Source organism: Rhodnius prolixus, unplaced genomic scaffold, assembly GCF_049639745.1.
Source record: "Rhodnius prolixus isolate KJV_2025 unplaced genomic scaffold, Rpr scaffold_1, whole genome shotgun sequence".
Lineage (NCBI taxonomy): Eukaryota > Metazoa > Arthropoda > Insecta > Hemiptera > Reduviidae > Rhodnius > Rhodnius prolixus.
Genome location: NW_027411581.1, coordinates 62,117,866 through 62,143,804, shown reverse-complemented (window position 1 = coordinate 62,143,804; position 25,939 = coordinate 62,117,866). Strand labels below are relative to the sequence as shown.

At 34.2% G+C, this 25,939-nt stretch overlaps 1 protein-coding gene across 8 annotated transcripts in view; it reads right to left on the bottom strand.

Moving 5' to 3' along the window:
• LOC141446048 (GTP-binding protein Di-Ras2) overlaps window positions 1-25,939 on the bottom strand; it is a 207,990-nt gene that overhangs the window by 103,174 nt on the left and 78,877 nt on the right. The window lies entirely within an intron of this gene.

Sequence of the window (25,939 nt, the reverse complement as noted above, 5' to 3'; positions counted from 1 at the left end):
TATATCTCTTTAACTACTATCATAAAAACAATACCATTTATATCAGTTATAGAGAATACTATTCTATACATTTTGGTATAGAATTCATTAAAATGAAATCAATAGGAAGAGAGATATAGAGGTTTTAAATTTGAAGTAGTTCCAAACCCTCCAAAATTTAACCTTCAATTTCTCTTAAAGTATTATCACTAAAACAATGCCATTTGTACAAGTTATAGAGAATACTGTTCTTTATATTTTGGTATTGAATTCATTAAAATCCGTACAAAAGGAAGAGAGATATAGATGTTTGAAATTTGAAGTAGTTGCAAAACCTCCAAAATTTAACCTTCTATTTCTCTTTAACTACTATCATAAAAACAATCCATTTACTCGTATATCAGTTATAGAGAATACTATTCTATACATTTTGGTATAGAATTCATTAAAATCTAATCAAATGGAAGAGAGATATAGAGGTATGAAATTTGAGGTAGTTGCAAAACTACCAAAATTTAACCTTCAATTTCTCTTAAAGTATTATCACTAATACAATGCCATTAGTACAAGTTATAGAGAATACCATTCTCTACATTTTGGTAAAGAATTCATTAAAATCCGTACAATAGGAAGAGAGATATAGTGGTTTTAAATTTGAAGTAGTTCCAAACCCTCCAAAATTTAACCTTCAATTTCTCTTAAAGTATTATCACTAAAACAATGCCATTTGTACAAGTTATAGAGAATACTGTTCTCTACATTTTGGTAAAGAATTCATTAAAATGAAATCAACAGGAAGAGAGATATAGTGGTTTGAAATTTGAGGAAGTTGCAAAACCACCAAAATTAAACTATCTATATCTCTTTAACTACTATCATAAAAACAATACCATTTATATCAGTTATAGAGAATACTATTCTATACATTTTGGTATAGAATTCATTAAAATGAAATCAATAGGAAGAGAGATATAGAGGTTTTAAATTTGAAGTAGTTCCAAACCCTCCAAAATTTAACCTTCAATTTCTCTTAAAGTATTATCACTAAAACAATGCCATTTGTACAAGTTATAGAGAATACTGTTCTTTATATTTTGGTATTGAATTCATTAAAATCCGTACAAAAGGAAGAGAGATATAGATGTTTGAAATTTGAAGTAGTTGCAAAACCTCCAAAATTTAACCTTCTATTTCTCTTTAACTACTATCATAAAAACAATCCATTTACTCGTATATCAGTTATAGAGAATACTATTCTATACATTTTGGTATAGAATTCATTAAAATCTAATCAAATGGAAGAGAGATATAGAGGTATGAAATTTGAGGTAGTTGCAAAACTACCAAAATTTAACCTTCAATTTCTCTTAAAGTATTATCACTAATATAATGCCATTAGTACAAGTTATAGAGAATACCATTCTCTACATTTTGGTAAAGAATTCATTAAAATCCGTACAATAGGAAGAGAGATATAGTGGTTTTAAATTTGAAGTAGTTCCAAACCCTCCAAAATTTAACCTTCAATTCCTCTTAAAGTATTATCACTAAAACAATGCCATTTGTACAAGTTATAGAGAATACTGTTCTTTATATTTTGGTATTGAATTCATTAAAATCCGTACAAAAGGAAGAGAGATATAGATGTTTGAAATTTGAAGTAGTTGCAAAACCTCCAAAATTTAACCTTCTATTTCTCTTTAACTACTATCATAAAAACAATCCATTTACTCGTATATCAGTTATAGAGAATACTATTCTATACATTTTGGTACAGAATTCATTAAAATGAAATCAATAGGAAGAGAGATATAGAGGTTTTAAATTTGAAGTAGTTCCAAACCCTCCAAAATTTAACCTTCAATTTCTCTTAAAGTATTATCACTAAAACAATGCCATTTGTACAAGTTATAGAGAATACTGTTCTTTATATTTTGGTATTGAATTCATTAAAATCCGTACAAAAGGAAGAGAGATATAGATGTTTGAAATTTGAAGTAGTTGCAAAACCTCCAAAATTTAACCTTCTATTTCTCTTCAACTGTTATCAGCAAAACAATGCCATTTGTACAAGTTATACAGAATACTATTCTCTACATTTTGTGAGGGATTGATTGAAATTTGAAGTAAAAGAGAATTCAAAATTTGTGATGTATTACTTTCGATTTGACTGATTTTTTTTTTGACTAAATGTCGCATTTCCTTTTTATCGCATTATCAACACATGTAAACTTTCCATGAATTTTTCCAATTTCCAACAATAAAGTCTCACTTCAGCAGTTTTTAGAACTTAAAAGACCTTAAAATTGGTTAATTTTGGTAAAAACCAAGGAAATAAAAAAACGGAAAATCTCTTCTATTGTGATATTTTCTTTGATGAGATCTTCCTGAAGGAAAACTTTTTTTTTTTTTAGAAGTTTTATCAATAGATGGCAGCAAAAGCTACAGGGAAGTTGTTGGAATTTTATACCCTGCGGGCTTTTGTTTGAAGTATAATCAAATTAGCTTTTTTAAAAGTTCACTTTGGACTTAGACTTGAATGTTTAGGTTGTACCTTGTTTTTTCTTTTTTTATTTGGTAAACAATTTTTCACTTTCTCTTAAAACTGGTACAGGAAGTTATTGTTTTCACCGTATAAAGTTTACACCGCAAATACCCGTTTTTATGTCCCTTGAATTCGAAATTATGGTGTGCGTATGGTAAGTGATAACAATAAAAAAAAAAGTAGATCTTGTTTAAAATTCAAAGTTGATACTGCTTCCACCATAGGAGCAGATTTAGAGAATTATTTTATTATTGTGGCTAGGGGCGCTGTATCGTTAGAAAGGCATCGCGCCTCAAGAGGCTCGCTTTTAGGTAAAGTCAGCTAACTTTTCTTTTTCATTCTCTCTCTCTCTCTCTCTCTCTCGAAAACGAGTTGTGTTTTTAACTTCCTGTTTCCAATTATAAACGATCACTAAATTTTATCATTATGAAAGTACTTCTTGAGGCAGATCTGTAGGAGTTTTCAGAGTTAAGCTTCTCTTTAAATTGTAATTTAAAGGTTAAATTTTCGGACTCATTATCTTTATGTTTGTAAAAAATCAATAAGTAAGAAGAATATTCCAAATTTTAGTCTTTAATCTTTAATATGAGAAATTTATAGTAAAGTATGTTAGGCGGTTATAGGCTAGGCCCGCAATACTAAGATGTATTGTTGGTTTAGTGGGTTCGTTACTCCGGTCTAGGCCTTGTATCTTATTTAATGGTTAATATGAGAAATTTATAGTAAAGTATGTTAGGCGGTTATAGGCTAGACCCGCAATGCTAAGATGTATTGTTGGTTTAGTGGGTTCGTTACTCCGGTCTAAGCCTTGTATTTTATTTAATGTTTAATATGAGAAATTTACAGTAAAGTGTGTTAGGCGGTTATAGGCTAGGCCCGCAATGCTAAGATGTATTGTTGGTTTAGTGGGTTCGTTACTCCGGTCTAGGCCTTGTATCTTATTTAATGGTTAATATGAGAAATTTATAGTAAAGTATGTTAGGCGGTTATAGGCTAGGCCCGCAATGCTAAGATGTATTGTTGGTTTAGTGGGTTCGTTACTCCGGTCTAGGCCTTGTATCTTATTTAATGGTTAATATGAGAAATTTATAGTAAAGTATGTTAGGCGGTTATAGGCTAGACCCGCAATGCTAAGATGTATTGTTGGTTTAGTGGGTTCGTTACTCCGGGCTAAGCCTTGTATTTTATTTAATGTTTAATATGAGAAATTTACAGTAAAGTGTGTTAGGCGGTTATAGGCTAGGCCCGCAATGCTAAGATGTATTGTTGGTTTAGTGGGTTCGTTACTCCGGTCTAAGCCTTGTATCTTATTTAATGTTTATTATGAGAAATTTACAGTAAAGTGTGTTAGGCGGTTATAGGCTAGGCCCGCAATGCTAAGATGTATTGTTGGTTTAGTGGGTTCGTTACTCCGGTCTAAGCCTTGTATTTTATTTAATGTTTAATATGAGAAATTTACAGTAAAGTGTGTTAAGCGGTTATAGGCTAGACCCGCAATGCTAAGATGTATTGTTGGTTTAGTGGGTTCGTTACTCCGGTCTAAGCCTTGTATCTTATTTAATGTTTATTATGAGAAATTTACAGTAAAGTGTGTTAGGCGGTTATAGGCTAGGCCCGCAATGCTAAGATGTATTGTTGGTTTAGTGGGTTCGTTACTCCGGTCTAAGCCTTGTATTTTATTTAATGTTTAATATGAGAAATGTATAGTAAAGTATGTTTGGCGGTTATAGATGAGAAATTTATAGTAAAGTATGTTTGACGGTTATAGGCTAGACCCGCAAAGCTAAGATATATTGTTGGTTTAGCAGGTTCGAGTCCCCTGTCTCTAGGCCTTGTATCTTATTTAATGGTTAATATGAGAAATTTATAGTAAAGTATGTTTGACGGTTATAGGATAGACCCGCAATACTAAGATGTATTATTGCTTTAGTGAGTTCGTTACTCCGGTCTAAGCCTTGTATTTTATTTAATGTTTAATATGAGAAATTTATAGTAAAGTGTGTTAGGCGGTTATAGGCTAGGCCCGCAATGCTAAGATGTATTGTTGGTTTAGTGGGTTCGTTACTCCGGTCTAAGCCTTGTATTTTATTTAATGTTTAATATGAGAAATGTATAGTAAAGTATGTTTGGCGGTTATAGATGAGAAATTTATAGTAAAGTATGTTTGACGGTTATAGGCTAGACCCGCAAAGCTAAGATATATTGTTGGTTTAGCAGGTTTGAGTCCCCTGTCTCTAGGCCTTGTATCTTATTTAATGGTTAATATGAGAAATTTATAGTAAAGTATGTTTGCTAATCGCCTCCGTCCGCGACATCTAATTGGTAGTTGGACGTTCAAGCCCCGTCTGAAAAAAAAAAAATAGGCGATTTCTTTACTTTAAAAGAGAGAAATAAAGTCTCCGTTAAGTTTTTCTAGAAACACAGTATAATTTCCAGAAGTGGTAAAAGTGAGCAATTGCAATGTAAAGAAGTCTTATCGATACTTTTTTTTTAAAAGTAATTTATAGATTTAATAGGAAAGAAATTAACTTTATGTACTCCAATTTAAACTTCTAATTAAACTTTAACGATAAAAGACTTGGTGTCTTAAGCTTTCCTTTTTACCTCCATTTTTTTTTTTATTTTCTTGCATAAAGTTTTCCACCCACTCCATTCACCAACCAGGTAGAGTGTTATGAAAGAGAAGCCCCAGAAGCCCATCTTCTGCAGGTACCATAATTAAGTAATATGTTAATATTTAATCGAGAGAGGGTCAAATAGAGTGAGCTAAACGATATTTTCTTTCCTTCAATTTTGACGGTGGGAGGAGGGGTAAAAAGCTAAAGTTAGTATATCCCCCTGAGGAGATAATAGTCGATGAACAGATAATTCTAAATATTCCTTACCCTAAAGGGCTTCAGAAAACAGTTACTTAAAGTAGAATTTTCATTTCTGTAAAAACAAAACTCTACTTTTCAGACTATCAGCAAAACTTTCTTGAAGATATATAGTGTATAGATTTTAAATATCTTTCTAAAGAATGGTATCTTTTAAGATATATACAATATTAACGCTAGCAACTTTTTAAAGCATAGATTATGATCGATCATTAAACGAATTCCGGTGTTAACTCCTGCGACTTTCGAAACTTCCTCTCTATTATTCATTTAACAAAAAGCGTACATTACTTAATATACGAGAGTGAGGCAGATCCCCAATTTTTAACCCCGAAACTGCCCCAAACAGAAATTTTTATAGAAAAACTATTCGAATGAAAATTGATGATATACGAAGTCTGTAAATTAAGTAATGAGACTGGCAACGTTGCGTTGCGATCTAGCAACACTGGAGGCGCTGGGCTTGGAGGGGCGGCAGAGGAACATGTGATCCGCCTTCAGTACGAGTTTGACTTCGCTCGAATCATCAAGCGATTGTTTTTGTGAAACAAGTTTTTTTCTATTGTGTTCTAAAAATGAGTGAGATCAATTTGGAGCAACGGTGTGCTATCAGGTATTGCTTTAGACTTGGGCACAGTGCAACGGGAAACTCTTGCTAAACTTCAACAGGCCTACGAAGATAGTCGGTTTTGTCAAGAGCCCAGGTTTTTCGGTGGTTTAAGGCATTTTTTTTTTAGAAGGAAGAGAGTCGATTGAAGATGAACCACAAAGCGGAAGGCCTTCATCTTCAAGAACCGATGAAAATGTCGACAGAATCCGAGATCTTGTGCGTTCAGATCGCCGGCTAACAGTCAGAATGATCGGGGAAGAGTTAAATTTGACTCACACCACCGTTCATCAAATTTTTTACCAATGAACTGAGGATGAGAAAAATCTGCGCAATAATGGTTCCAAAAAAAAAACCTTTCGCAAGACCAGAAGAACATCAGGAAGGAAAAAAGGTGCTTTGACTTTTTGGAATCAATTGAAAATGACCCCCACTTTTTTGGAACGTGTCAATACTTTGGGACGAGTCTTAGGTGTTTGAGTTCGACCCAGAAACCATGCGCCAGAACATGTAGTGGCACACTTCAACCTCTCCAAGGCCAAAAAAAAGAAGCAAGGATGGCGAAGTCGAAGATCAAATGCATGCTGATTTGTTTTTTTGGATATCCACGGAATCGTCCACAAAGAGTTTCTACCTCAAGGATACACTTTTACCTAGAGGTTCTTGAAAAACTTCTGAAAAAAGGTCATTCGGGTGAGACCAAACATCAAGAACAAGTGTGGGTGTTGCATCACGATAATATGCTCCTTGTCACAGAGCAATTTTAATAAACGACCATGTAGAATGAGTTCTATTGCCCTATTTTATTTCTATGATGTATTATTTAGAAACAATAGTTGTTAGGTAGGAATTGCATTTTGAAATTATCATGTTTTCAACTATCTCTATTTATATTGGTTCGTGTATATGCTAGTAGTTTGTTTAATTGGATTTTGTGGATTGTACAAAACTATATTGGTATCATGGAATTATCGAATTATTGATTACGTGAGGGAATTTATATTTTTATGGAAATAATTGTTAAATTGGAGTTATACGTATGATGATCAAGGAGCTAAATTGTATAATAAACAAAAAAATGTTAAAATTATTTTCGAATAAAGCATTTATAATAAATAAATAGTAGTGTAAAGATTTTTGACTGGAAATGAAGAAATTTCTTGGTTTTCCAGTTTTCACAAGATACTCCATGACTTGAGAAACATGACTCAAAGGATACATGACTTGAGAAACTGTAGAGCACAATTCACAAAACAGATACAAGACTAATATTGTTAAATGGTACCTAAGAAAACAAGAGTTCTGCTAGCGATGAAGTTTTCGTCCCTAGGGAACTCAACTAGAGCAGAATGATGGACCTTCTTCATTGTTATTTCCCACCACAATAACCGGTCCATTTGTGTAATGAGGTGTTTCTTTGTTTTTTTTAAAAGAGAGATCAGATCAGTGAGTAGTATACAGCCTCGCTAAAAGAGTTCAGATCGCCGTTTACTACAAACCCCACTGGATTATCTGGAAAATTTGAGACTAGAGAGGAAATGGGAAACTGTTTAAACATTTCCAGCCCAGAACGCACACCACTGGGGCCAAATGTTGTTTCTCTCTCTCTCTCTCTATCGCCCACTCTGTGTTTTGTTGATTCAATAAATCAGCACTTCTGTGTGATCGATTTTGGCCGAAGAACATTATACGAGGTGTGGCTATTAAATAACGGGACTATTGCTGTAAAACATTTTATTTTCAAATTTATACATATTTAGTTATTATCACCTTCAATCTACACCCCTCCCCTATCCCTACAAAGCTCCATGCGAATTTACCATTGTTCGAAACAGTGCTGGAAATCTTATTCTGTGAGCTCCTGCATGACGCGTGCCGCATTTTCTTTCACAGCTTCAACATACCGGGAAATCGTGTTCCTTTTAATGCAGATTTGACTTTGGGGAACAGATAAAAGTCACATGGGGCCAGGTCAGGCGAATAAGGCGAATGGTCTAAAACTGGGATGTTGTACTTGGCTTGACAGACAATGCGTGCGAGCCGGCGCGTTGTCTTGATGGAGAACCCATGACTTGTTCTTCCACAAATCGGGGCGTTTTTTTTTCCTTAATCTTTCACGTAGTTGAGCAAGCACCTCAGTGGTAGTAATGGTGATTAATTATAATCGATATTTTCATCCGTTTTGGACGCGGGAAGGGCGACCCGGGCGGTCATCATCTCCGACGGTCTTCTCCGGCCATCTTGAAAAACGCTTGAACCACTCAGAAAACTTGCGCTCGTGATAAACATTCATCGCCATAAACTTCTTTTAACAAAAGATCAAGTTTCAGTAGCCGGTTTTATCATCTTTTGATGTGAAATTACACGACAATTCGTTGCTCTACTACAAGTGTAGTATCATGTTTTGCGGCAAAACGAAACTAACATCTCTTACCCAAACGACGGTTCCGGTCAGACAGATTTCTCTACAAACACGTGAGACGCTGCACAATCGAAAGAGAAGGCTTTACGCTGCACACAGGATTTGGCGTATGCATACGTAGTTCTTCTGTAGCAGCATCAGTCTCGTTATTTAATAGCCATACCTCGTAGTGGCGCCCACTGTCTCAAAATCGAAATCAAAATCGAGGTATCGAAATGAAAAATCAAATTTTTAAGTATTTTATTTTACGATTATTCTATGACAAGTATACAAACCAGGAAATTATGTAAAAACCATTTTTTCATCATCAAAACTAGACATATCTCTAACGTGACCATTTCTGTATATTGCTCTTTTATTGCCACCTATATTAATTTTATTGAAAATAAAATGTGTGATCCAATAGTTGGAAATTCGAAGAAAATCGGTCAGCTTTTCCCTATACAGAACAGATTTTCAGCATTTTGGAGATCGGTATTTAAAAATATACTCGTCATCAACAACCATCTCCATCACCGGAGCTGTAAAAAGCTCCTCGAAAGAGAAAAATCTAAAGGCTAGCACAGCTGGATTCGAACCTGTGATCTCCGTGTTGGAATCCAGCTAATCCCCCTCTCCTTAAGGCGCAACTGTTTCGAAAATGTTATTCTTCTCTCAAGCGAAGGTACAGTTTTATTTATTCTTTTATTTATTTATATTTTAAATAATAATTTAAAATTCAATCAAAATTCTAGACTTTAGAAGGTAATAACCATGTTAACTACAGAGAGAGAGCCAACTGACCCTCTGTGTGCCTCAAAGAGCCCAGAGTAAAGTTATTAACATAAAACAAACAGTTTCGAACACTTGCTTCCGCATTAATTTCTCAAAGATTATTTATAATTACAAAATTGTAATCTGTCACATAAATGAACTCCTACACTAAATTCTATATTCAAAGAACTCATTATAATTCTGTGTTATTTGATCTTCAATAAATGAGAAAATATTAAATGTTTTAAAATAGTTAAATTTAATCAATAAGTAACAAAAAACCAAATTACAAATCTGATTTAAATTCATTTAATTTGTTTTACGTACACAATTTTAATTAAATTGTTAAATTAATTTTTTTTTGCAAAAGAAAAAAAAGGAAATTAAGCTCTCCTGCCCCGGAAATCCCTTAAAATTAATTTTTCTAGAAATAATTATTTATTTAACAAGTGTGGAAAGTAGTACTTTTCCTCACGCGAGGCAGGGTTTGCACGCACGAGCGAGCGAAGCGAGGCGAGTGCAAGCGCAAATTGCCGAGTGTGAGGAAAATACTTTACACTCGAGTTAAATATTATATTTTTTCTGCAACCATTAGGGTTATTAACTAAAAAAAAAAAAAAAACTAAACAGGAATCACTAGAATCCATTTTAAATTTCTATAAGGTTACACTATAACCTTTTTAACTGTTATAATTAAAAATATCTAATTATTTATTAAAGTATTATTTTTATTTCTATATTCCTTTCAATTTTTATTTTATTTTTTTAATATTCGTTTTTTAATTATTTAGTTATGTTAAATAAGCTTATTAAAGTTTTACAGAAAATATTTAATAACAAAACATATCAAGGAAGTTTTTTCACTCACTAGTGAGGAAAGTGACACTAATGGGAACTTTTCCCCACTAGTGAGGTAAAGTTGGGCATTACACAGCTGATTTTAATTGAGTAATGAGAACATTCCTACATGGTGGCAGAAAAAATATATATACTAAACTTTCAAAAACTCTTATGAAAAATCTACGTAATAAATATACCTATTTCTAAAAAATTACAAGTTGCTAGAAAATGTATAAGATAGGATTTTTACGAATAAAACTAAGATAAAATAAGATACTAGAGACGCCACGGTAGCCGAGAGGTTAGAAGCATGGTCGTCAAAATTCATAAGTTATACGAGTAGTACTTACTGTACGGAGTGACAACCCGATTGCCTAAACTTGCGTTATGTAGAATGAGGGTTTGGGGTCAACAAGCGAATGACAAAGTTGAGTGGAATTAGTTCTCCAAATGGCTTGCTGTTATTGGCGAATCTGACTTCGTTCATTGCGATAATGAGAAGTGCATAATACAGAGGGTACCCAGATTTGATTGAAAAAAGTGGTCTAATCATGTTCTTTCGCTCGATGTCGATAGGAGCTGTTCATTCTGGCTATAGTCGCTTGTATAGAGATATCATTTTATTGGATCTTAATGTGGACTGTATTTATTAAATTGCACTTTAGGTGATCAGCCAGATTCGAGTATCGAGTAGCAAGGCATTGAGAATCAGTTCTAGAAATGGTTATTACAACACATAGACACCAACTCAATCTGCACAATGTGCAATCTAAATAGAATTGAAACCCTGGAGCACTTTCTCTTTGTCTGTCCGCTGTATTCACCGCTGAGAAGACACTAAAGTAAAGTAAAAGTAAAGTAAAGTAATCAGTTATTTTTTCAGGCGGTCTAACTACCAATTAGATGTCGTGGCCGGAGGCGACTAGCAAACATACTTTACTGTAAATTTCTCATATTAACCATTAAATAAAATCCAAGGCCTAGACCAGGGGAATCGAACCCACTAAACCAACAATACATTTTAGCTTTGCGGGTCTAGCCTATAACCGCTCGGTTACCGCGGCGCCTACCACTGAGAAGGCACCACCTGGGAGAGTTCCTCCAAAAAGAGTCCCAACCAATAAATATTCTAAAAGTAAACACGTATGATCGCCTAAATAAGATCTACCATTACGTTGTAGAATCTTTAAAACTAAGATCATTTGTAAGAAATGATTAAAGAAATAGAATTTATTGTAGCTAAAATGTTTAATTTACATCAGTATGATTATTATTATCTTTTGTTGACAAAGAAGTGTTTAATTTTGTTTAATTTATTTTATTACTTTATAACAGCGGTTATTTAAAATTATTGTTCACTTCAGAACCCCTGTAATATGTTAATAACATCAAATACAGAAATTTATCTATCTGTACATAGTGGGTTCGATTCCCAGGTCTAGAGCATAAAATTTTATTATAATGGTCAATAAATATAATTTGTGTAGTAAAGTATATATTTAAATTAGTCACCTCTGTCCACTACATCATTCTGGGGAAAAAAAAGGCGTTATAGGTCGCCTGAAAAAATAGGCATTATGTTATCCTTATATAATACTCGTATTTTAAAACTGTCCGAGTAGGACAGTTGTATAAAGGGTTTGTCATCAAAAAGTGCACGAAAAAGCTGTAACGTTGAAAAACACCCAACTTTGATAATTTTTTTCTCGTTTTCTATAACAGATAAAATTCCCAAATTTTCTTTATAATATAGGGCAAATCTTCACTTATAACTGTAATTTTGTTGCAATAACATAGATTAAATAGATTTCGGAGAAATAAGTTGCTGAAAATGGGCAAAAAACGGTTACTTATTTTAAGCATTGAATTTGAGATTTCATCAAAAACGTTTAGCTGGAGAAAAACAACTGAATTTTCCTCCTATTTAATACAAAAACATGGCGATGTAAATAATACTGTTTTAATAAAGGTCGTATTTACATAATTTTCATGCCTAGAATTAATTAATTAAAATTGCTAAATAGAACAATTATACCCACATCAATGATCTCATAATATTTGTCCAACAAAATGGACATAAATACCATTTACATTACGATGTTATCTTAAAGCTTAAAAATCAATTCTATCCAAAAAAAATGGCCGATACGTACCAGTAATTTATTTTTGGCCATGATATCGATCTAATTGTGAACTATTCTATTAACTATTAAGTTGGAAAGTGTTGGGAAGCGAGTTTGGTCAAGCCACCACCAACCAAAGTTGGACTACTAAAATTTTGGAATCGTTTGATCTTGGGTTTGGTTTTAGTTTCCTTTGAAAGTTTTCCCCAAGTTTTCCTTTGCTTTAGTTTTAAGTATCAAAAGATTTGGTAACTCTTGAGAGAAAACTTTATTTTCGGAAGTTAATCAAAAATAAATAGTTTCTGGTTTCCATAAAATTTATTTTTTCAAAAAAAAGGTGTATATTCCAATTAATGAAGTTCCACTTCCGGTTATTCTTTAAATTCGGTGTCTAAACAAAGCATATTATACAGGAAATAGAACCATAGAATCGTAACCTGTCCTCTTCCTGGTACAACCTTTACCGTACATTTCCTAAAAGAATGTTCTTAATTTAAAGTTTCAGTTGTCCAAGTAAACCATGAATATACCGCGTTTTTTTTTTTTTTTTTTTTTTTTTTTAATCTCAGTCAAAAATAGAAATAATCGATTTTGTAAACTGATAATTCTGGCAAGGTCGATTTTCTTCGTTATTTGGGGATCATAAATATAAATTCTGAGTTTCCTACAATCAGGCACAAACCCATTTTTAAAAACCCTCTTTTTTTGGGGGGGGAGGGTTTGCAGGAAGCCCCCGAAAGGTGTATTTCCGGTGTAAATTCAAGATTGAAAGTTTGACTTATTGCGTTACTAGTAAAATCTCGCACAACTTCCGAGTTATTGTTTTATCTTACGAGAGCAATTATTTTCAACAAACAGCATTTGATAATGATAATAATAATAATTAATAATAACAATATAAACTAATAATGCATTATAATAATTAGTTTGGGAAATTAATTTACCACGAAACAGCTACAATAATACATCGTACATTAACATAAACGCTGCAATAACAAGTAACTGCATAACTGCATAATATTATGTACTATGCATATAATATTATTATCGTATAAGACCAAAATAGTTCCAGGGACATAGTTCTGCATGATGAACTGTACATGGCGCAATATAACTAAGGTAATTTTGAAGGTAGGGTTTACCATAATTGTGCATACAAACTGTCGTAATTTCTTTTGTAATTTTTTTGTATGTGATAATAATAACTAAATATGTATAAATTTGAAAATAAAATGTTTTACAGCAATAGTCTCGTTATTTAATAGCCACACCTCGCATGTGGTCCATCAACATCAATTGCGGTACTACCATGCTGAGGAAGTTGATAATTAACTATCTATACGATTACTTCCGTTTCCAAAAGAAAAATGGAATAATTATTGAAACCAGTTTCTAGTTTTTCTGCTGTCGCAGAATTTTCTAAAATTATGAACGTCTCTCAAGAGTTGGCTATGCAAGTATGAAAACTGTCATGCAATGAATTTTACCCCATTTAACGGATGGTTGTAATATAAGGGGAGGGTTGTTTGGAGGGACGACAGTAGCGGGAAACGGATGTTTATTTCCAGCCACTGGACACTTGCCTCTACAATTTAGCGTTACGCTTTTATTAAAATTTGTAATCATCATCTATGTGCAGCATCATTTGCAAAAAAGATGATGAGACTGCTGCACAGTAAGAGCACAAGACGCACTTAAGACTTTTACCAAGACGTACAACAGCGCCGGAAAAATGGGTACCTGGTAAAACTGAATAATGCAATGCATTTGTACGTAGAAATTTCTATAGGAGCTTCCGTTTTCGAGTTAACGTTGCACACATACACTCGAACACAACTCTTTTTTTCTTTCTTTTCTTTGGATTCAATGAACCAGAAAACAGATCATTTCTGGTAACAGCTGGATAGAGAAAAAAAAGGACACGACAATAGAAATGCTAAAAGAGAGAGAGAGGTGGCAAGAGAGGGTAACATCTACTGAATACTAAAGCCAATCAGGTTTAAGGAGAGAATCCGCAGAAAGCAACATCTCTCTATCTCTCTCTTGTATCCCCACCTTAAGATAAGGATAATTGATCTTTAATTCAGTGTGACATAGTTGGGATTAGGGCTCCATGATACCAGCTGGTTTCCCTTCACTGACAAGTTGTTAACAAGTTCCCACACTTCATTGGATACCAAAGTTAAGCGCGTCTACAAAATTGTGACGAACAATCGTACTCGTATGTTGTAAACAACACGATTGTTGAGGAGTGTTTCAGTTTTTTTGAAAAAAAACCTCATATATGTTCACTTTGCAAAGATATTTAAAATTGAGAGCAAATTTTGATAAAATCCCATTTTATTTTTGGCTGTGATTTGCTCAGGGTGTTAGCGCACTGGATTCCCAAGCGGGGATTCCGGGATCGAATCCAGTTGCCGGCCCTTAGACATTTTTTTTGTTTCCTAGGTGCTTCTTATAGTTCAGGGTCCGGATATTAAACTGATTGGATAAAATTTGATTCGATTACACATTACAATCGGATATGTCAGGTGATTTCGCAACTATACAATGAAATATTCTTTAATAAGTATATTCTCTTAATAAGAATCTCTTAATAACAAACTCCAATTTTAGTCTCTACTAGGAGATGACTACAGTTTGCAATCTCAGAAATACCTTTCGTACATAAAGTACCGTTAGCAGTAACAAGAGTGTCTGCACAATTAAGAACTACAGGTCCAATACTGTATTTCATTAAACATCAATAACAATAAAGTATATAATCAATCCTAAAATTTTCTGTCAGTTTTGTGATTTGAAAGTGTATATGAAGATTTGCCACATATATTGTTTATTTGTCCAGCCGCAGGGGTCGGCAACCTATTTTAAGTAGGGAGCCATTTCTTCTTGAATAATTTAAAAAAATCTTAACCAATAGCCGCAAGGATGATAGAGTGTAAAAATCTTTGTAGGTCATTTTGCATACACTAATTATTACTTTATGATATATCAATAACATGTTTTATATATTCATTTTCACATATTGCTAAGTAAATAAACAAATAAATAATAACTAAACCTGTGCTAGAATGAAAAGGCGGCAGTATTATAGTTATAATTACGTACTTTGTTTTAATATAATTCTATTCAATTTCAAACTTATCACATTTAAAATCATTTTTGAAAAAATATCTTTACTTTAATAAATGAACTTTTCATTTGTTTCAATAAAATTGAAATATACAATATATTTTGGACAGGCTGAAGAGCCGCACAATTTGGATAAAAGAGCCGCATGCGGCTCGCGAGCCGCGGGTTGCCGACTACTGGTCCAGCGTATCACTCAATTAGACAGAAATATTTAGAAAGGTGTCCTTTTTGTCTACATACTCTTTGTTTGGTTCAAATGATAAATTTATTATGAATTATATTGTTATTTATTTAAAAGAATTTCTGAGAAGGGGGGCCCATCTTTATTGATTTAATTTTTCTTTTTAATCTTTTATTGGAATTTACCACTGCAACAGTTGTTGCAACAAGCAAATATGGTGAAAGAAAAAAGAAATAGAAGAGATCATGAGTGGAGAAGGCTCAGTGGTGCCACTCCAGTAACGTGCTTTGCTCTCACGATAAGAGTAGATCACGAGGCCATCTTCTCTTCAATCTCCTTAGAGGATTACTCTGGTAATGTGGAGGAAGATAGGTGTTCTATGAGAGGGTTAGGATGAGCTGCTGTAGAGGAATGAAATTTGAAGAAACGAGTGTTAGCAAGATCTGTAATGAGAAAGGGATTTTGAGGTCATTATGGATAGTGTGAGGTTAGATATATAGAACGGAGCCGTTAAGAAGTTTTCAAAGTATTTTTGGACTGTAATGCCTGGAGGCGTAGTGAGTTGGAACGCTTAGTCGATCCCCCATACTTCGATGGGCCGTATGACCAAATAGGTCGCAGTAACAGTAGGTATAAGAGTCTTTTGTTATATAGGTTAAGTTTCGAACGTTTGTCAAGTATTGATTTAAATTGTAATTAAATTTAAATTTAATCTTAATTTTATGTTATCTTCTAGTTTATTCAGTTTCATTTATATTTTTTTGTTACTATTTACTTAATGAAAGTTTCTTTCTTTACTTATTCTGTTTTTGGAAGTATTAGTTTACTTTTCTATTCATTAGCTCAACTCTTTGAATGTGATTTCACAAAACAAATATAATATAAGTATATTTCAATAAGTATTAACACGTAGGTGCACGTAGGAGAAGTAGACCTAGCCACTTTTTCAAGGATTTTATCGTCCTTAAGGAGTATACCAGTCTGACCAACACACAATTCAGGATAGCTGATGTGTGTCCCTAATTTTAGCAAACAGGGGTAACTCCTAGCTTCACAAGACCCTACGTTAAACCCAAACACCTCTCGTCGCCCTGGAGAAAGAAATTTCTATTACATCGTATAATTATGAAAAATGATGACGTATGTCAAAACAGAGAACAAAGTAAAAACATGATTCGTCACTAAAAATTACAAAAAAAAACACAATAATATCAAAGCAATAATTTGAAAAATTTAAGTATAATAAACAAGAAAATGCTAAATTTATATAAATAAATAAAAAAAAATGAGGGAAAAAAGAAGCGGCAAAGGTAATGGCGGGATAATATTAAGCGGGAAGAAAGGTTTAGGATATAGGATATCTCTAGATCATATTTCAACGTTCTCATGACAAGGGAATGGTCTAGAAAAAAAGAAAAGTTATTTCCCAAACTTGCTCAGTTATTCCGCCAGCTTTATCACTGCCTACATCCGGTTCTGCTTAGTATTGGTGGTGGGGGGGAGGTCTTTAACCCTAACTCATTCAAAAAAAAACCCAAACCCAAGTCTCTTATTGAATGACCCAAATCAAGTAACCAATACAGAGGATTTGTTCATTTCTATAGTTATGTCTTCTTAGTTTATTTTATTTTATAAACATGGTAACTTCCTTTCTGGTGAAAGTCTAAGGAAGCCGTACAGCGGAAACGATGTTAAATTTTATCCCAGGGAGTGGGAGAAGGATTTATCAATATTTATATAAACGATCTGCCTCTTAGCTTGCCAAATACATTAGATATTTAAACATAGTTTGTACGCAGATGTTTTGTTGGCAACAGGAATTAAATGTTAGGTTGGCTTAGCTTATTTGGGCTATTAATGCCCTTCGGGTGTACTCCTTCGATTTCCTTTATTTTCCCAGATTTACCGGGAAAGCTCTATAAAAGGAAAATAACATCAACTAGAAAATAAATTTCATAATATGTTCAAATAGTTCAAATAAAATGCTAAAAAGATCAGGAATAAGTTCCCACTTTTCCGACCAGGAAAAGCTTGTAGACTCGCGTGACAAGGGTACGAGAACATTTTAGGGAAAACTGTCAAAAGATTTTTTGTTGTTTTTTTTGCTTTTTTTTTTGGCATTGGCTTCCGCCATACAGCCAGCATCGTCTAGGTGCTTATCACTAGAATATCACTCACTCTCCATTCTTACTTATAAATACACTCGCTTCACACATTCATCCCTCTACTATATACAACTATTTACATACAAACTTACAACTAATGGATGGATCAGTACTCTCTATATTCCTGCCATCCTTATAGCTTAACCTGAATTCAAATCACGTAATCTTTCTCTAATCATTTCCTTGCATTCATTCTAATCGGCTATAACTTTTAAATACATTCATATTTCTTTGTTAGCTCTGCTAACCATCTGGGCGTATGGAATAGAGCTGTGGGGTTCAACTAAACGCTCCAATCTCCAAAGGATTGAATCTCTTCAATCTAAAATACTTCGAACTATTGTAAACGCTCCATTTTATGTCTCTATCCTGGACTGTACACACTGACCTTAACATTCCTTTTGTCACCCAAGTTCTTGAAAACACGATACAGAAAACTCCACTTCAGCCAGCAATCTCGTATAAATCCTCTAACTCAAAAATCTTTCTTCTAGAACTCTTCCTGATAACCTGGACAAGTCGTCTTAAGAGACAGTGTGGCCTCGTGATCTCCTCTCCAGTGAAGAGAGTGGACTAACCATATAATGTTTTGGAGTGTTACCACTGGGTAACTTCTCCACTCATTTACTTCTACTGTTCACTGTTATCATTGTTCCTTAAAGCGCTAACGCGCTGATTGTAGCACAATAAACGCTAAAAAAAAAAGCTCTGCTACAGATTTAAGCACATAAATGTTGCTGGAGAATATTATGTCTTCATAGCGAAATGGTGCATCTAAATACACCTGTATAAGTCGTCAAACGAATGTTTCCTTTCTACTACATAACGTGGACATATCCATTATTATATGTTTGAAATCCTCCTCCTCATTGCAATCTACGTAAAGAAGAGAGAGGACCTTTTGTTGATCCTGTGAAGATACGATCAGCACAACGCGCGTGGTTCGCTCCTCTCAGCCTGCTTATTGTCGTAACAACCCATTTATTAGTGACAGTTCCCTTAAACCATTGTTGTCTAGGTAACTGATCTACACATAGTTTTATAGAATCTCCCTTTATTACCATTACTGTAATCTGTCTGGCCATTTTTGCATCCAGCCAACAAATGGAAAAAAATAAGGAAACTTTCTAACGGTCTCAATAACCTTTGACCCGACCTTTTGCTTGAGAAAAGTATGACTGGCAAGTAAAAGATGGCCGCCGGGTAACTAGTAGAAATCAGCTGGTAAATAAAGAGATGAACTAATCAGAGTGTCCAAATTAACTGCAGTAATTGAATTATATGTAAGGACTACAAGATACAAACATCAGAACTGTTGGCAGAACTGATTATCTCTCTTCATCTCTTTAAACTTCCGCTGAGATCCGAAGTTACCGATTGCTTATCGCCTGTTAAAATTGGAAATCTAGCAATGCTCTTTTTATTTTAATCTTGTTCGATATTTTACAGACCAAATATCAAAGGAGATTTAAATTATGGCAGCATCTTAAATAAAACTTCTTAGATCAGAAACTAGTAATGAAAAAAGCTATAAAGGAAATATGATTTCTTAATATATTTACCTAGAATTCAGCTAAACCTCAAAACTTAACATATATCTCTAGCTTTAAAAGCTTCTTCTTTTTATTTAAATACAGCTGTTTTTATTTCATCTTGCTGAACTAGATAAGAGGAAGTAATAAGGTCGAATCAACTTTTCGATTCGAAGTTTCTATGTTTGCCGGTACCCTGAGTGTCCGTCGGAAAGAAAGGGTCGCTGAATTCAAATAAGGTTGCTCCAGCGCTCGTTTGGCTACGGAAAGAGCTTGAAGAGGATAAATGATTAAGGGCGCTAATGACTTCAGTAGTCAGTACGCCTGAAAATAAAAAATAACTTTAAAAAAAAGCACAATTAACCACGCCCCCCCCAAAAAAGTTAAAAGAGGTTCTGTTGAGAAGGATGTGATATCTTATTTATGTCCACTAAAATTTTTTTTTTAAGGCGATTTGGGTGAGCAAGTGTAAAGCTAAAAATCACGTTTGCTTGAATTTCGATTGTATTTTGATAGAAGACGAAACAAAAAGGAGAAAATATAAGAAATTTGAAAATATAAGAAACTATGATAGATTACAAAGCTCAGTTACTCTCCACTTTTATGCAAGAAACGCTTGTTATCTTAGTGAATAATAGGCTAAACATTTAGTAGGCTAACCTGAAGCAAGTATTAAGGCTAAAAGCCAACAAGATATAGTCAGACATTTGTCTCTACCCACATTCTTGCAGAAGTGATAAGTCCCCCTACACTTTAGTGCTTAGATAAGTAGTTCTTCGGCACCCCCCTCAGCAATAAAAGAAGAAAAAAAAAACACCCTTGAATGCCCTAGAAGAATGTCCAAATAAACGTTCTAGATTAACATTATTACTTTTTGAGTCTGTATTCCGGAAAATCTCAAATAACTTAAAAAAAAAAAGGCACAAAAACATGTTATTTCCTGTAGAAGGAGATTTCGGCTGCTAGATTATGGGTAAGGTTCCCCCCCATAATGGGGTCGAAGTACTAAGTTCCAGGGGTCTTTTAGGGTCTTGGCTAACATTTTCACACATACATAAATATTCTGAAACAAACGCTTAAAATGTTATTTCCTGTAGAAGGATTTTGGCTACTAAATTATGGGTAAGGTCCCCCATAATGGGGTCGAAGTACTAAGTTCCAGGATCTTTCAGGGTCTTGGCTAACATTTTGTTTCACACATACATAAATTTTTCCACTTTAATGCCTACGTAATACATCAGGGCACCAAAGAAGCAACAGATTTGTTAAATTTCTAATAAACTTAAGCAGACAAAAGTATATACTGAAGTACGATAACTGATCTAAAGTATGAACTTAACGCAGATAAAATTGATTGTAGTAGCAGCAGAAACTTAACGATAAGAACATTCTAGTTGCCAATTAGCGTTAGGTATGTATTGTACACGATCAGACTCTCAGGTAACAAAGTGTATTCACTTAATAATAGAAGATACGAAGCAGCAGCAACTAGGGCAACTTTGTAGCATAATGCGTCGTCGCCTCTTACTTAAGACAAAGTACAACTTGTTAGCGGCATGTGCAACCCCATCGCCTTCTCCACACTAGTCTAGGGGCTAACATTTCCCCCACCTCCAGTGATACAAAACACACGACTCACTCTGTTTCCGGATGTTCTCTGAATTATTTAAAATCCTGTTATATAAGGTTCAAACAAGTTCTAATAGTTAAGCATGTTAAGCAAGTTTTAAAGTTAAAGTGAAGAACAAGAAGAAAGTATTCTTGGAGTAAAGTACTAAATCGATTTACTCACACTGTAATTATTAAAGCAGTTAAAGACACACTGTCTACCCCAATACTAACACCAAGAAGTTCAAGTTCAAGCTTGGCTGTTAGCTTTTTTCTGTTCTCGCTCCAATAAATACAGGACTTAAAAACCATTTATTTGACTACACAGAATCTCAAATCTTAACTTCCCACCGTATGTGGCTGATGAACGCGAAACACTAGGTACCTAATAGAAAGATTAAAAAATATATGGCTTTAAATAAATTATGGGTGCAGGAGTAGGTCTGCCACTGGGCAGAGACAGGCGAAGGAGTTCATTAAAAGGCTATTCGCCAAGGCTGACTGCAGAATTAATCCGTCAAGGCCGCGTGGGGGCTATAAGGATAATTGTAGCCTTATTAACTGGGCCACTGCAGGCTGCAGAAAACACATGCATTGCATGGGCCCCTGGCCGATGATAGCTGACCGCATGTTGTCTGCGGTTATGCACAGCTGCTTTTACCACTATCTTGGCTAGATGTTAGAAGAGGTTGTAGATGCAGACGCAGTAGAAGCAGACAGGGGTAAAAAAAAACAGAAAAGTTCAGCATTACGACTTATATAAGTTGCTTTGCGGTCAGCTGGTAACCGAACGCAAAGCAGCATACTTGCCCTAGCCAGAGGGTGGTTACCCTACAGGATGTTACGTATGTAAACAGGAAATACTACCAAATCAATCCGTTCTATTGCATTTGAACTGCTAAATTCTATCAACACTTCAGATATTCGACTCAGGTATTTGAGATTGTCAATCGTTGCCAATATTTTTATATCTAAGTACATCCCTAGTGAGTTTTTACAATCGAATTAATTTTTTTATGAGTATTTCAGCGGCGGGAAGGAAATACCAATAAATGAAATTAGTTAATCATCTTGATGCTCCAGTACCAAAGGAGATTGATCTTGGTCCACAGAAAAGGGATGGTAATACTTTTTAATCTTCTTTCAAAATCACCCCTTTATTAACGTACAATTAGTGGCTTTGATGTTACAGCATCACCGTCTTTATTATACGCGAACGAGTGACCCACCCGAATGAAGATGACTTCCGCCTAAACTATCAATTGAGGAAGTCTGGCGTTTCAGTTGACCCCTGGGATGACTGTGGGGAGTTAAGGGCGTAGAAAGGGAAAATTATAGATTTGTTGGAGAATATCGTCGATTTTGGCCTATTTGAGATTATATTCTACGAAGCTTTCACACAGTCGTCGATTACCATCTGGGTGGTAGATTAAATCAGTTTAGCGTATAATCAGCAAAATTTGTAGATGAAATCTATAAACCGAATAATCTTCCCATGAAGATGATGTATGAAAAGTCTGAAACTGGTCACGGAGATACGATGAAAATGCTTCTTACTACGACGGATGAAAATCAACGCTAAAAAATTGTATTTTGTTTATGCAGAATTTACCAAAGAAAATTTATTATACATTATTTTATTCAAATGCAGAAAATCCGTGATTGAAATTTCAAAATTTACTCCCTAAATTTAGTACCAATTTTTATCGCTACCAAAGAAAAAAAGGTATCAGACCTAAATTCATTACAAATACACCCACCATGTATTTCACATAAAATTCAGAGACATAATATATTTATGTTCAGTATTTTTAGATGATATTTTCTTCCTGATGAACTGTTTTAACGAATGTAGTTTACAGTTGGATGATTTATTGTAGATACGTTTTACTGGTACAATTTCCACCTTTATAAACAGCCTTGTTCTGTATAACAAACTGAACATCTAATGAAAACGCTCTCTTCAACTGAAGCGTAACTGAAATATAACTTACTTTTCACATTTGATTCTACTGAAATACAAAGTTAACGTTACCCGCACTCCGCACCTAGTTAAAATTAATTAAACTTGTTTTTTCTCTTTTTAGTTATATATAACGACGAATCAGCTGGTGACCAAAATAGATAACATGCCTTAAGTTATTGTTCTTTTTACTTTTTTTTTTGTTCATTAATATTTTGAGTTGAAGCAATTCGTTAGGAAGGCAAAAGATATTTCTGTCCAACTAGTAAGAATACTTTGGTCTAATTCAGAATTTTGTTTTTCATTTTGGAAATAATAATAAAGATTCAAATTGAGTAATTCCCAAAACTGTAACTTTCCTGTCCATCATCATTGCCATCTTCCCCGTATAGGGAAGTGGATTAGCCACTTCTTTCGGGTACTTGGCGTCTCTGCGGGTATCCTCAGCCTAACAACATGAACATGAGCAACATATACTGCTGTTACACCCCCAATACATTTACACAGTACACAAGTAGCATCTGTAGATCCAAGTGTATTGAGTTTGTAGATTGTTGATTGTATTAAAAGGGCGGTTCCACTAAAAAAGTGGAAGGAACGCAGGCAATCCAAAATGCCCATTGTTCCCCGCCCACCCATCATCTCATGAGAGATATCGGGGCTTTAAAACAACAAAAGTTTGCCAGATGCCAGTACAATAAACCAATAAAGTAGTAACAGGGCACTAGGGAGCATGGCGACTCACTGAATAAACCTAGTAAGTTCGTTAAGATTACCAGATGCTACAATCTCCAGTAGGGAGACATTTGACCTTCCGAAGGCGAGAAATCTAGTTTTAGAATAAATGGGGCACACCTCTATAAAGTGCCCGCACAGTTTCATCGGACTCACCACAGCCAGCGCAAATTGGCGACTGGGTAAGGCCGCTTTTGAAATAGTGTATTGAGTTTAGTAAGAAATGGATTTCAATTTGATGAAATCAAGTATCACCCTACTTCATCCTTGGCCGCCATGTTTACTGAGCCAGAAACCTCCTTTTTATACTACTTACAAACACATAGGGCATAGCCATCCTGTACAAGGTGGGGCTTATTAGCGCGGGGAACCGTTGTTGCAGATTGTGGTCAGGAAGAGCAGTAAACTCACTGGTTGTTCGATGGTGCTATGAAACCTTTAGATCTTTCGAGTCCAAAGAAGATAGTAGCGCAAAGAAGAACTAGTAGGGAAAGTTCTCAAACTCTTTAGTTGGGGGGGGACGTTTCGTCTACTAGATCCAACGAAGGGATGGCACAATAAGCCTCTTTTGGCTGCGGTGCCGTGGAGCGTAGGTCCCACCTCGATAATCTAATCTAATCATCATCTTCATTAATTTTTTTACACCGGGATGATCCTTTTCGGGCAGCTTTATTACATTTCAGGACCCTTCAGGAGAAAAGGTTTTCGCTCTCCTTATGCTTTATTTATTTTATTTTATACATTTTTTATTCTTCCTTTAAATGTAGACCCCACACCATTTTAAGGATACTATTTTAGTTTAACCAGTTGCTGTTTTGTAAAATCGATTATGGAAAATCACTTGATGCCCTAAGCACGCGTGCTCATGTAGCTTAATAGTTAATCTATTGCTACTAAAGATGGATGAAAATCCATTTCAAACACTTGACATGGATTACAAAAGTTACAATCGTAACTGTAAAATAGAAACAGATTGACCATCATTGCAACATTGATTTATCTAGAAAGAGAGAGAGAGAGAATGAGAATACTAGCTTTGCAAACTAACGCTTTGCGTTCAACAGGAACATCCTGCTGAATGTAGATGAGATTGGATGGGATGATAAAGAAGCAAATTAAAACCGGGGAACTTGGCTGTTTCCATTAATACGGGATGTGTAACGTGTCCATTTACAATTGGTTCACATTTGGCTTCGTCTTCTCGTCCTATCCAATCACAAGTACCATATCTTTCTTATATTCCTTTCTCTTCATCAATTATTCACAGAATTGCTTCCTCTGTTCTCTAATCCTCCTCTGACGTCATTTAATTAGAATTTAATCCTCGGTTCGTATTAGCTGATTATTTACATTAATATTAATTAATTTCTAATATAATTTGAGATCACTTGATAAAAACATTTGCAATCAAAGACAATAAGATACTTTTTTTAAAAAAAAAAAAAAAAAATTCTCTATTACAGAATAATAGAATAATGTCAGAAACAGAATAATGTCAGTAAAAAGGAGTAAATGAACTTTAATAATATTTAAATAATAATAATCAATGAAAACCATAATTTAAAATTATCCAACAAATTAACAAAACGAGTAATACAATAAATAAAATTAACTCTAATTCAAATCTTTAATTCTCTTTCAAATACCCACACAATGGATCTCAAAATGGAAAGCTAGATTCATTGGTGCAAACAGAATTGATATTAGAATAACATAGAAAGTTTTGTTGAATTTAACCTCAGCAAGTGAAGAACTAACTCTCTAGGTGAGATTTTAGAGACGATAGATGATGCTGCTTTTGATAAATTAATTAAAGTAGCTAGGAAGCTGTGGCCATTAATATCTGACATAAATGGCCAACAATTTACTGTTCCCCAATTTACTGTAGAACATGCAATATTTTGCAGGAACTGGCACAAACTGTATTATGTATATTTATGTTATATATTATATATGTAAACATTTCTCTTTATAAAAATTCCACATTTATTCTCATGTTTTGTTTTTTTTTACCTTTTTCTGTTTTGTCATCATCGTCTGTTGTCATGCACAGTCTTACATTTAATTGCATTTCAATCAGGACTTCTTTTTCATTGCCATGAAAGAGATTTTAATACTGCATTTCTTTTTGTTTTCTTTTTTCAATGCTAGAGTTTCAATCGCAATGAAATGTATTGTATAGTCATTTTTCAATACAATATACAGATATGTAACTCATACAGTTGATTTGGACGAAAGATAAAGCCAAAAGTAACATAAAATAATTATTGTTACTAAATAAATGCAAGATAGAAGGATGAGAACAAATTAGAAAAGACAACAAAGGAGTTGCGTATAACTCTTAAGGAGGAAATAGAAGACATCTTTACTAAGAGAGTTGGCAATGCTGCGTCCTAGTTATGGGAACTTCCGGGGAACTAAAATGGAACACTTGTTATCTCTTACCAGTTAAAGGTAAAGTAAAGCCTATTTTTTCAG